This window comes from Hemitrygon akajei, chromosome 1, assembly GCF_048418815.1.
Source record: "Hemitrygon akajei chromosome 1, sHemAka1.3, whole genome shotgun sequence".
NCBI classification, from domain to species: domain Eukaryota; kingdom Metazoa; phylum Chordata; class Chondrichthyes; order Myliobatiformes; family Dasyatidae; genus Hemitrygon; species Hemitrygon akajei.
The window spans coordinates 108303027-108315322 of NC_133124.1; the positions used below are offsets into that span (position 1 = coordinate 108303027).

Sequence of the window (12296 nt, forward strand, 5' to 3'; positions counted from 1 at the left end):
ATTACATCTGGGAGATTGTTTGTGTCTTCCCTAGTGAATACAGATCCAAAGTACCTGTTCAACTCGTCTGCCATTTCCTTGTTCCCCATAATAAATTCACCCGTTTCTGTCTTCAATGGCCCAGTTTTGGTCTTAACTATTTTTTTTGCTATTCACATACCTAAAGAGGCTTTTACTATCCTCCTTTATATTCTTGGCTAGTTTACCTTTGTACCTTATTTTTTCTTGGCATATTGCCTTTTTTGTTATCTTCTGTTGCTCTTTAAAAGCTTCCCAGTCCTCCGGTTTCCCGCTCATCTTTGCTATGTTATACTTCTCTTTTATTTTTATACTGCCCTTTACTTCCCTCATCAGCCACGGCCACCCCTTACTCCCCTTAGGATCTTTCTTCCTCTTTGGAATGAACCGATCCTGCACCTTCTGCATTATTCCCAGAAATACCTGCCATTTTTGTTCCACTGTCTTCCCTGCTAGGGTATTGTTCCATTGAACTTTGGCCAGCTCCTCCCTCATAGCTCCATAGTTCCCTTTGTTCAACTGTAATACTGACAAATCCGATTTTCCCTTCTCCTTCTCAAATTGTAGGTTAAAACATATCATATTATGGTTACTACTATTCTTGAATCTGGTCGAGCGAATCCTGAAGTACCTGTACCTTCTACCTGATAGCAGCAGCGTAAAAGTGGCTTGGGTGGTGAGGATCTTTGATGATGGATGCTGCTTTCCTATGACAGCATTTCATGTAGGAGTGCTTAATGTTTCCGTGGGCTGTAGCCTGTGATGTACTAGGCTGATTCCACTATCTTTTGTAGGATTTTCTACTCAAAGGCATTGGTGTTCCATACCAGGTCCTAATGTAGCCAGTCAATACACTTTCCACTACACATCTATGGAAGCTTTTTTTTATTATCATCCCAAATCTCTGCAGACTCCTAAGGAAGCAGAGGCACTGTTGTGCTTTCTTTGCAATTACATTTACGTGATGGATGCAGGACAAGTCCTCTGAGATGGAGACACCCAGGAATTTAAAGTTACTGATCCTCCAAAGTGTACTTGACTCATGGATCTCTGGTTTCCCTCTCTTGAAATCTACCATTAGTTCCTTGGCCTGCTGAGATTGAGTAGGAGATTGTTCTTATGACACCACTCAGCCAGATTTTCTATCTCCCTCCTGTGTGCTGATTTATCACCACCTTTGATACAGCCCACAACAGTGGTGTCATCAGCAAACATGAATCTGGTGTTAGACCTGTACTTAGCCACACAGTCATAGGTGTAAACCAAATAGAGCAGGGGGCTAAAGCACATGTGCCGATGGAGATTGTGGAGGAGATGATGTTGCCAATCTGAACTGACTGGGGTCTGCAAATGAGGAAATCCAGGATCCAATTGCACAAAGAGATATTGAGGCTCAGTTCTTGGAGTTTTTGTATAAGTTTTTTTTTGGGTGGGGAAATATTGGTATTAAATGCTGAGCTGTAATTGATAAAGAACATCCTGATATTTTTGCTGTCCAGATGTTCCAGGTTTGTGTGAAGAGCCAATGAGATGATATCTGCTGTAGACCTGTTGTTCTCGTAAGCAAATTAGACTGGATCCAAGCTGCCACTCAGACAGGAGCTGATATGCTTCAACAGCAGTCTCTCAAAATACTAACACTGGGTGTAAATACCACTGGGTGATAGTCATTGAGGCAGGTTACCACGCTCTTTTTGGACACCGTATGATTGATGCAGGGTGGATACCACACATTGCCAAAGTGAGACATTGAACATATTTGTGAACAGAACACATCAGCCAGTTGGTTCCACAGGTCTTCTGGACTTGGCCAGGTATTCCATCCAGACCCGGATGCTTTCCTTGTATTCACCCTCTTAAAGTAAGCCTGTACATCATCTTCAGATACTGAGACCAAAGGATCATTGGGGAGTGTGAGGGTTTGCGATGGTTCCTCCCTGATCTGATGGTCAAAGCGAGCTTAGCCGGCATTGAGCTCATTTGGAAGCGAAGCTCTGCTGACCCCATGTCACTAGATTTAATTTTGTAGGAGGTTATGACATTTAAATCCTGCCACAGCTGTCGAGCATCCCTTGTTGATTTCAATCTAGCCTGCAATCACCATTTCATCCATGAGATAGCTTTCTGGAGATTATACCTGCACCTCCTTATAGCATTCTTGATTGCCAGACTTGAATTTCCTCTGATCTGGCCCTTAACAAATTCTGGATTTCATGGTTCGTCCAGGGCTTCTGATTGGGCTAGACCCTGACGCTTTTGTTGGAACACTCATCTACAGCTATTTTAATAAAGTCTGTTACAAACATGGTGCAGTCATTCAGATCCTCAGATGAGTGCTTGAACACAGCCCAGACTACTGACTCAAGGCAATCCTGTAATCGTTCCTCTGCCTCCCACGACAACCTCTTAATTGTCTTCATCTCTGGAGCCTTGCTTTTTAGGCTCTGTCTGTATGCCGGTAAAAGGAGTACAGCCAAATAGTCTGATTCATCAAAATGTGGTCTAAAAAGTGAACAATAAGCATTCCTATTGTAGTGTAGCAGTTTTCAGACCTCTGGTACAACAGGTTACTTGCTGTTGGTAATTGGCAGAGCTTTCTTCAAACAGGCCTGGTTGAAGTCACCAATGTGTCGGGATGGGCCTGCAGATGACATTGTGCAGTGCTGTGAGTGCTTGCTGGTGCCACTGGTGGTATATAAACTGCGGCCAGGATACAAATGAGAACACCTGAGGCAAATAGAACACTCTACTTTTGATTGTTGGGTGTTCTATGTCAGGGAAACAAGGTTGCCATAATCCCCTTGTCCGAACACCAAAGAGAATAGACCAAAAAGCACCTGCTTCTACCTTTTCCCTGACCAGAGTTTGCGGTTCGATCTGTTCTGAGAATTGTAAAACCTTCTGGTCTGACTGCTGCATTTGTGTCCACTGATAGCCAAATCTCAGTTTAGCAAACAATTAAGATCTGCCTCTGATACAACAGCCTTGTCCTGAGATTGTCAAATCTTATTTTCCAGCGAACGCACATTGCCAACAAGATGGTGGGTAAAGCAGGCCTAGTCCCTCTGTGCTTCAGCCTGGTTTGAATTTTGCCTCTCCTGCTAAATTTCCAGTCGTGGTAATGACCCTTAAAGGCACCTCTGGAACTCATGGCGTCTGCTCTGCATTTAATCATTGATTGTGAGATCTGACGATCACTGATGTAATTTTGAAGTCCATTATTAAGAGGAAATTTACATGCTGCAGATTGCAGCCAAAATAATCCAAAAGAAGTGTATTTAAGAGGAAAACTGGAACAATTTTCTGCAGCCTTAGAGTCGCAAATGAACACTGTAAAAGTTACCGAATAATTTCCATTATTGTTCCTATTTCTGATATCAGAAGATAAAGTGATATCTTCACTTTACCCCCACATTCGTTTGAAACAGTTGAATAAGATTGCTACCTTCTAATTTGCATTTAAAATTCTAATAGCAAAAACCAAAAAATTCACTACTTACACTGGAATTCAAGTTATTAGGCCCAGGAATTTGTCAGATTTTGGACCATTAATTGCTTCAATCCTTTTTAAAAATATTCATTGCATAGTTCTTCAAAAATGATAGCTCATTGGAAATGTTGCTGTCCCATTGTTTATCATGTTTTAGTCCTCTAAGAAAACTGGCACAATATTAATTTGGATTTAAATTTTCTTATTCCACACAATGATTACCAAGATTTGATTGTGGAATTCAAGCAAAGCTTGATTGACCCACTTTACCATCCAATTCCTAATTACAGTTATGACAGGAGCGATCTTCCGAAGGTATAAAGTGGTATTGTTTACTAATTTCACTGTTTAGCTTTACTTTTCAAATAAGAAACATGATTATCCTATTTACAGTGAAATCTGAGCCCAGTGGTAGTTAATATTTGAGCCACATGTTCAAGTAAGTGAATGATGATCACTAATAAGAATCTCCCCATTTGAAGCAATGACATAACCAGTGCCAAAATGAGAACTCACCGTTTAACTGCAACAGAGACAAAGTGCTCAGGCTATTGTTCTGAGAAATCTTTGTTTCCAACTTGTGAAAAGCATTTCCTCCATACTTATTGATTCTCCCAGCACAAATTAAGGAAAGGCCAATGTCTTTCCAAGTCAGGAAGGTGTAATGTGCGAAACTGGCAGTGTAAAGTCACCACCTCCAATATATTGGTGATGTAAAGCACCTGCCCTGAGTCATAAATATATTGATGCTATGATGTCTATTTTTAGAGAACATCCCTTGCTGTTAGTTGCTTCAGAATATTATCACAACATATCAGTTTTTCTTCATTGCTGGATCAAAATTTTGTAATTGCCTCATGGTATCTATTGCAATGAATTTTAATATACAGTTCAAGAAAAAGAACCTATTGCACCAGCTTCATGACAGCAACAGATAAAGATGGTTCTTACTTTCATCAGGTTTTATTAACCATGTCATCACTTCACTCATTAATCATCAAGGCAGATCAGAAGATAGAATGGAGAGAAAGTAAAAACCAGAAAAAGTCAATAGGTCTAAATCTAGTTCAACTAGGTTTTGAATAAAGTCCTATTCTTTTGTTCAGATCAGTGTAGTCTTCAAGAATCAATTGAGTAATTAGCCCTAATGATTTTTTTTAAGACAAGATAAATATCTTCAAGCCTTTAGCCAAAATCATTGGTTTTATTGGCGAAAGAAACAATGGTGACAAGATGAAAGTAATTATAATTAGGATTGCACTTTGGTGGAAAATGTTACATAACAGAAGCATTCAAAAGACAATTGATTAAATATTTGAAGGGCAACACGCAAAATGCTGGAGCAACTTGGCATGCCAGGCAGCATCTATGGAAAAGAGTAAACAGTTGACATTTCAGTCTGAGATCCTTCATCAGGTCCGGAGGGCAACAGAGATCACGGGAAGCAGTGAGAGAGGGCTTCACTGATCTCCTGTCGAAGGGAAGATTTAAACCTCTTCAGGGTAGGCATCCTTAGAAGAAACTTTGCAATGTAGTCGTCCAATCACATATTTGAAGGGGCTTTCTTTACAATCGGTTTTACCCATGACACTACTTTCGAGGAATTATGATCTGTATTTCCACATCAACTGCACTCCTCAGTGCCCTACCTGATTGGTCTTCCCAAAGTGCAACATGTCACAATTCTCTGCATTAAATTCCGTCTGCCATTTTTCCAGCTGATCCAGATCATGCTGCAAGATTTGATAGTCTTCTTCGCTGTCCACACACTGCCAATGTTGGTGTCATCTGCAAATTTTCTTATCCAGTTTACCACATTATCACCTAGATCAAAAATGGACCCATGCAGATTCCTGGCTATGTACCACTATCACAGGCTTCCAATCAGAGAAACATCCATCTACGGTCACTGGCTTCTCCCACAAAGCCATATTGACTTTCCCTAATCAGTCCCTGCCAATCTACGGTAAGTACTTGTATATCCAGTCCCTTAGAATACCCTCCTATATCTTTCCCACTGCTGATGTCAGACTCACTAACCTATCATTACCTGGCTTATTCTTGCAGCTTTTCTTAAACAGTGGAACAACATTAGCTGTCCTTCAGTCCTCTGGCCCCTCGCCCATGGCTGAGGATGTTTGAAGTATTTGCTAGGTCCACTGCAATTTCTGCACTGGCCTTCTATTAGGTCTGAGGGAACACTTTGTCAGGTCCTGGTGATTTTTTCCCTCCCTAATTTGCCTCAAGACAGCAAGCACCTCCTCCTCTCTAATCTGTATTGGGTCCATGACCTCGTTGCTGCATTGCCTCACTTCTGTGAACTCCGTGTCCATCTGAGTAAATACAGATGCAAAAAATCCATTTAAGATCTCCCTCTTACAGCTCCGCATAGATTACCACTCTGACCTTCTAATTTTGTCACTTATTATCCTTTTGCTCTGAATACACTGCTAGAAGTCTTTAGGATTCTTCTTTACCTTGTCTATTAGCTAGAGCAACCTCATGTCTTTTAGCCCTCCTGTTTTCCTTAAGTGTTCTCTTGCCTTTCCTATACTCCAAGTATCTCATTTGTTCCTGCCTGCCTATACTTGCTATGCTCCTCTTCCTTTTTCTTAACCACTCCCTCAATTTCTAAAATCTAGGGTTTCCTAAACCTGATATCTTGCCTTTTATTCTGACAGGAACATACAAACTCTGTACTCTCAAAATTTCACTTTTAAGGGCCTCCCACTTACTAAGTACATTTTATCAGAAAACAACCTGCTCCAATCCACACTTACCAGATCCTTTCTGATCTTTCTGGAGAAAATTGGCTTTTCTCCAATTTAGAATCTCAACCTGAGGACCAGACGTTATCCTCTTCCACAATTACCTTGAAACTAATGGCATTATGAATACTAGATGTAATGTCCTCCCCTATAAAAACTTCATTCACCTGTCCTGTCTCATTCCCTAATTGTAATGCACTCTCTCTAGTTATACGTCTATGTACTGACAAAAGAAACTTTCCTGAACACATTTGACAAACTCTATCCTATCCAGTCTTTTTACAGTATAGGAACCCCAGTCAATATGTGGAAAGTTAAAAGCACCTACTAAACCTTGTGTTTCTTGCAACAGTCTGCAATCTCGCTGTGGATTTGCTCTCTCAATCCTGTGGACTGTTGGGTGGTCTATAATATCCCATTAACATGATCATATCTTTCCTATTCCTCAGTTTTTCCCATAAAGCCTCACTAGATGAGCTCTGTAGTCTATCCTGACTGAGCATTCTTGTGACTTTAATCCCTCCTGTTTTTATCATGTCTTAAGCAATGGAATCCTGAAACATTGAACTGCCAGTCCTGCCCCTCCTGCAACTAAGTCTTGCTCATGGCTGCAAAGTGAAAATTCCACATGCTGATCCACGCCCTAAGCTGATCCACCTTTCCTACAATACTCCTTGCATTGAAATATTTGTAACTCAGAACATTAGTCCCACCATGCTCGACTTTTTGATTCCTGACTTTGTATGTAGGCTTTACAACATCTTTCTCCACACCCACTCGACTGTCTGTTCTGACATTCTACTTCCCATCCCCTTGCAACTCTAGTTTTAAACCCCCACCCCCCATGCAACACAAGCAAACTTTCTCACTATGGTATTAGTACCTCTCCAGTTCAGATGCAAATTGTCCCTTCTGTATAGATCCCATCTTCCCTGGAAGAGAGCCCAATGATCCAAAAATCTGAAGCCATCGCTTTTGCACCATCTCCTTAGCTACTGTATTCTGTCTTCACTAGCATGTGACATGGGTAGCAATCATGAGATCACAATCTTGGAGGTCCTGTCTTTTAATTTAGCACCTAACTCCCTGAACTCTCTTTGCAGGACCTCATCATCCATCCTACTTATGTCATTGGGACTGACATCGACCAAGAGCTGTGGCTGCTTACCCTCCCACTTAAGAATGCTGTGGACTCAATCCAGTATGTCACTGACCCTGGCACTAAAGCATTCAGGAATCTCATTCTGGTCCACGGAACTTCCTTTCTCTTCCCCTAACCAACGAATCCCCTGTCACTACAGCTTGCCTCTTCTCCCCCACTTCCCTTCTGAGCCATACAGCCAGACTTGACTGCTGTGGCTTTCCTCCACTCTCCCCCTCGCCCCCCCCTCCAAACAGTTTCCAGAGTGGTATGTGTACCTATTGTTGAGGGGAACTGTCTCAGGGTGCTCTGCATTGGCTGCCTATCTTCTTTTCCCCTTCTGACAGTCATCCAGTTGTGTATCCTGCACCTTGGTAATCCTGTCTGTCTATCAACTGTTCCGCCTCCCAAATGATCCGGAGTTCATCCAGTTCCAGCTCTGATTCCTTGACATGGTTTGTGTATTTTCTATTTATGTTTTCCTAAAGAGAGCCAAAGAGAAACTACCAAAGAACTGATATTTTGAGACTGAAAAGCAATGCAGCAGCTCCAGAGTTAAAGAATTTAGGCAAGCAGCATTAAATTTTTCTGTGCGGATTTTTGATAATGGAAGTTTTCAGGTTGTCATTGCACTGCAGTTGCTATTTTTGGAATGCAATTTTCTCACTGTCTGTCATGTTTCCCCACTGAGTACTGTGTATACTACGCCGAAGCTTCTCTGCTATCATTGAGCTTGCTTAACTGTTCGTGTGCCGAGAACCTGGAATGGCTGTCCATGTTTTCCCCTCAACCTTCGACAGTGTTTAAGGATTAAAAATATTTGAAATGAGTATATTGTTTCAAGTGAATATATGAAAATGTATGTTTTAAAAATTAGAGATTTTCAGTCTTCAGATTTAAGTTGTCTGTAAGGAATATTTTGAATGTTATGTAGAGTTGGAATACCAGTGGTTACAGGACTTGTTTGCCAGATTTGTTTGTCGCTGGTGTATACTGGGTGGTTGAATTTTAAGATCATCACCTAAGATTATGACGTATGATATGTACTGATACATCTTTAAATGTGTATTTAAATATAAAGATAATTCCTAATATTAGTGGGGATTTGCTAAATATAGCCTCTGAGCTTCATGATTTTTTGATAAATTCATTTGTTTATATAAATGTGTATTAGTAGGAAATCTGCAAATGAACTGCATTGTTTTATGTTGACATTCAGTATTGTGGGACTTCTCCCCAGAGTATTCAGGATTCTGCTGTATGTTAGCTTATAACAAAGATTATAGAATGCACTCACAAACAAGAGAAAATCTGCAGATGCTGGAAATTCAAGCAACACATACAAAATGCCGGAGGAGCACAGCAGGCTAGGCAGGATCTATGGGAAAAAAAAGTACATTTGACGTTTTGGGCGAGACCCTTCAGCAGAACTGGAGCAAAACAAGATGAGCAGATTAAAAGGTGGGGGAAGGGAGAGAGAAATACAAGGAGATAAGTGAAACGGGGAGGGGGGGGTGACTTAAATAGCTGGGATGTTGATTGGTGAAAGAAGTACAAGGCTGGAGAAGGGGGGAGTCTGATAGGTTAGAATAGAAGGCCATGGAAGAAGGAAGGGGAGAAGGAACACCAGAAGGAGACGATGGGCAGGCAAAGAGTTAAGGTGAGAGAGGGAAAAGGGGATGGGGAATGGTGAGGGGGGGAGAGAGGAGGGCATTACCAGAAGTTCGAGAAATCGATGTTCTTGCCATCAGGTTGAAGATTACCCTGATGGAATATAAGGTGCTGTTATTCCAATCTGAGTGTGGCATTATTGTGAGGAGACCATGGATTGACATATTGCAGCTCACCTACGCTCCATCCCCAGAAGAAGCGGAATCTCCCAGTGGCCACCTATTTTATTTCCCTTTCCTATTCTGATATGTCAATCAGTTTCTTTGCTCTTTTTCTTTCTTCCATGGCCTTCTATCCTCGCCTATCAGTCTTGCCCTTCCCCAGCCCTGTATTTCTTTCACCAATCAACTTGCAGCTATTTGCTTCATTCCTTCCCCTTCAGATTTCACCTATCACCTTGTGTTTCTCTCTCCCCTCCCCCATCTTTTAATCATCTCCTCATCTTTTTTTTCCTCCAGTCGTGCTGAAGGGTCTCAGCCCGAAATGTGAACTACTTTTTTCCATGGATGTTGCCTCTGAGTTCCTCCAGCATTTTGTGTGTGTGTGTTGTATAAAATACACACTCTGCTCTGTGATTTAATTTGATAATTTTCATTCAGATGATGTGGGCTTTTGATATCTAAATAATTTTCAAATCTATTTTTTAGTGCTGGTGTAGAATATAATTTATGCAAAATGTAGATCAGCTATGGTTGGATGCCACTTTTTAAGATTTCAGGAAAAAATGCAGTTTAAGATTTTTATCAATTTATATTTGATTTGACCTGTAAAGAAAAGGTTAATCTCGTTCTGGTTCTCTGTTAACTTAAAAGTACAGTTTTAACATGTAAAATGATGTAATTTTAACCTTGTCAATTAAATAATGAATTACATTAAGTAAAGCTGGTCTATTGGGTGACTGACAACAACAAATCAATCATTGATAGGAACATAGAAAATAGGTGCAGGAGTAGGCCATTCGGCCCATCGAGCCTGCACTGCCATTCAGTATGATCATGGCTGATCATCCACCTCAGAACCCTGTACCTGCTTTTTCTCCATACCCCCTGATCCCTTTAGCCACAAGGGCCATATCTAACTTCCTCTTAAATATAGCCAATGAACCGGCCTCAACTGTTTCCTGTGGCAGAGAATTCCACAGATTTACCACTCTCCTGTGTGAAGAAGTTTTTCCTCATCTCGGTCTTAAAAGGCTTCCCCTTTATCCTTAAATTGTGACCCCTCGTTCTGGACTTCCCCAACATCGGAAATAATCTTCCTGCATCTAGCCTGTTCAATCCCTTTAGAATTTTATACGTTTCAATAAAATCCCCCCTCAATCTTCTAAATTCCAGTGAGTATAAGCCTAGTCGATCCAGTCTTTCTTCATATGAAAGTCCTGCCATCCCAGGAATCAATCTGGTGAACCTTCTCTGTACTCCCTCTATGGCAAGAATGTCTTTCCTCAGATTAGGGGACCAAAACTGCACACAATATTCTAGGTGCGGTCTCACCAAGGCCTTGTACAACTGCAGTAGAACCTCCCTGCTCCTGTACTCAAATCCTTTTGCTATGAATGCCAACATACCATTTGCCTTTTTCACCGCCTGCTGTACCTGCATGCCCACCTTCAGTGACTGATGTACAATGACATGATAGTCATGTTCAAGAAAATAGAGACTTCATGTACTGGTATTTTTTTAAATTTTTATTAAAATACAGTGTGGAATAGATCCTTTGGGCCCTTCAAGCCACGCCACCTATCAATCCCCTGATTTAATCTTAGACTAATCATGGGACAATTTACAATGAACATTAAACTTACCAAACTGTATGTCTTTGGACTCTGAGAGGAAATTAGAGCATCTGGAAGAAATCTATATGGTGACGGGGAGAGCATGCAAACTCCCTACAGGCAATGGTGGGAATTGAACTAGGGTCACCTGTGCTGTAAAGTGTTGTGCTAACCACTATGCTGTTCTGCTTTTCCAGAGAGCTTTCATTGCTAGATAAATCTGCCCAGAAAAATATCTGCGCTTTTATTGTCTACTTTTTTACATTGTGAATGATAGTTTGTTTCACCTGGTAAAACAATAATTCTAAAAGGCTGTCAGTAATTTAACAAAGTTTTTCATTAATATTAATAATTAATATCCTTGATGTTGATTTAATATTTGTATGCATTTGTAATACAAAAATATGTGAATTGTGTAAGTGAAATGATAGAATGCATGAGCTTAGCACATAGAACAATACAGTATAGTACAGGCCCTTTGGCCCACAACTTCCTTCCCTTCGGATGAGGCACAAACCTGATTTTCCCACATCATTATCTTGTGGCCCTTGAATTCACTCCCCTGATGAATGAAGACCAACACATCGTACACCTTTTTAACCACTCTCAATTTTGAGAGATCTATGGAGGTGAATCCCAAGATTTCTCTGTTCTCCAAACTGTTATTAACCCTGTATTCTGCCTTCAAATTCAACCTTCCAAGGTGATTCGCTTCACACTCCTCTGATTGTACTTTACCTGCCACTTCTCAGACCAGCTCCCCATCCTATTAAAGTCCTGTTGTAGTGTATGGCAACCTTTTATACTCTCCACAACACTTTCAACTTCTGTGTCACCTGCAAACTTTATACCCTTCCACTGTCTCATCCAAGTCATTTATAAAAATCACAAAGATCAGAGTCCCAGAACAGATCTCTGCAGAACGCCTCTGGTCATTGATCTGCAGGCAGAATATATTCCATCTGTTATTGTCCTGTCTTAGCGTAAGCCAATTCTGAATCCACTCAGCCAAGTTTCACAGGATCCCATCACTTCTGAATTTCTGAATGAGCTTACCACAGGGAACCTTGTCAAATGCTTTACTAAAATACACATATACCACATCCACTGCTCTGCCTTCATTGATATGTTTGGCCAATTCCTCAAAGAATGTAATCAGGTTTGTGAGCATGACCTGACCCTCACAAAGCCACATTGACCATTCCTAATCAGACTATGCTTTTCCAAATGCTTATAAATCCTGACCGATAGTCCTCTCAGATAGTTTGCCCACCACTGACATAAACTCAGTGGTCTATAATTCCTAGAGTTATCCCTATTATCTTTAACATTTGCCACCTCCAATCTTTTTGGACTGCTCCAATGATCAGTAAGGAAACAAAGATCCTTGCCAAAGGCACAGCAATCTCTTCCCTTGCTTTCTGTAGTAACCTA

At 40.9% G+C, this 12296-nt stretch overlaps 1 protein-coding gene across 9 annotated transcripts in view; it reads left to right on the forward strand.

Annotated features, from left to right (window-relative positions):
* Nucleotides 1-12296, forward strand: part of LOC140729553 (uncharacterized) — a 281549-nt gene that overhangs the window by 110531 nt on the left and 158722 nt on the right. The window contains exon 1 of one of the 9 annotated variants that reach the window (XM_073049493.1): nucleotides 7789-7872. The exons of 7 other annotated variants lie outside the window; for them this stretch is intronic. The gene's annotated coding sequence lies outside the window, so the exon portion shown is untranslated. Of the gene's footprint in view, nucleotides 1-7788; nucleotides 7873-8995; nucleotides 9078-12296 lie in introns of those variants that run through there. One more of the 9 variants, XM_073049483.1, reaches the window with a different exon arrangement.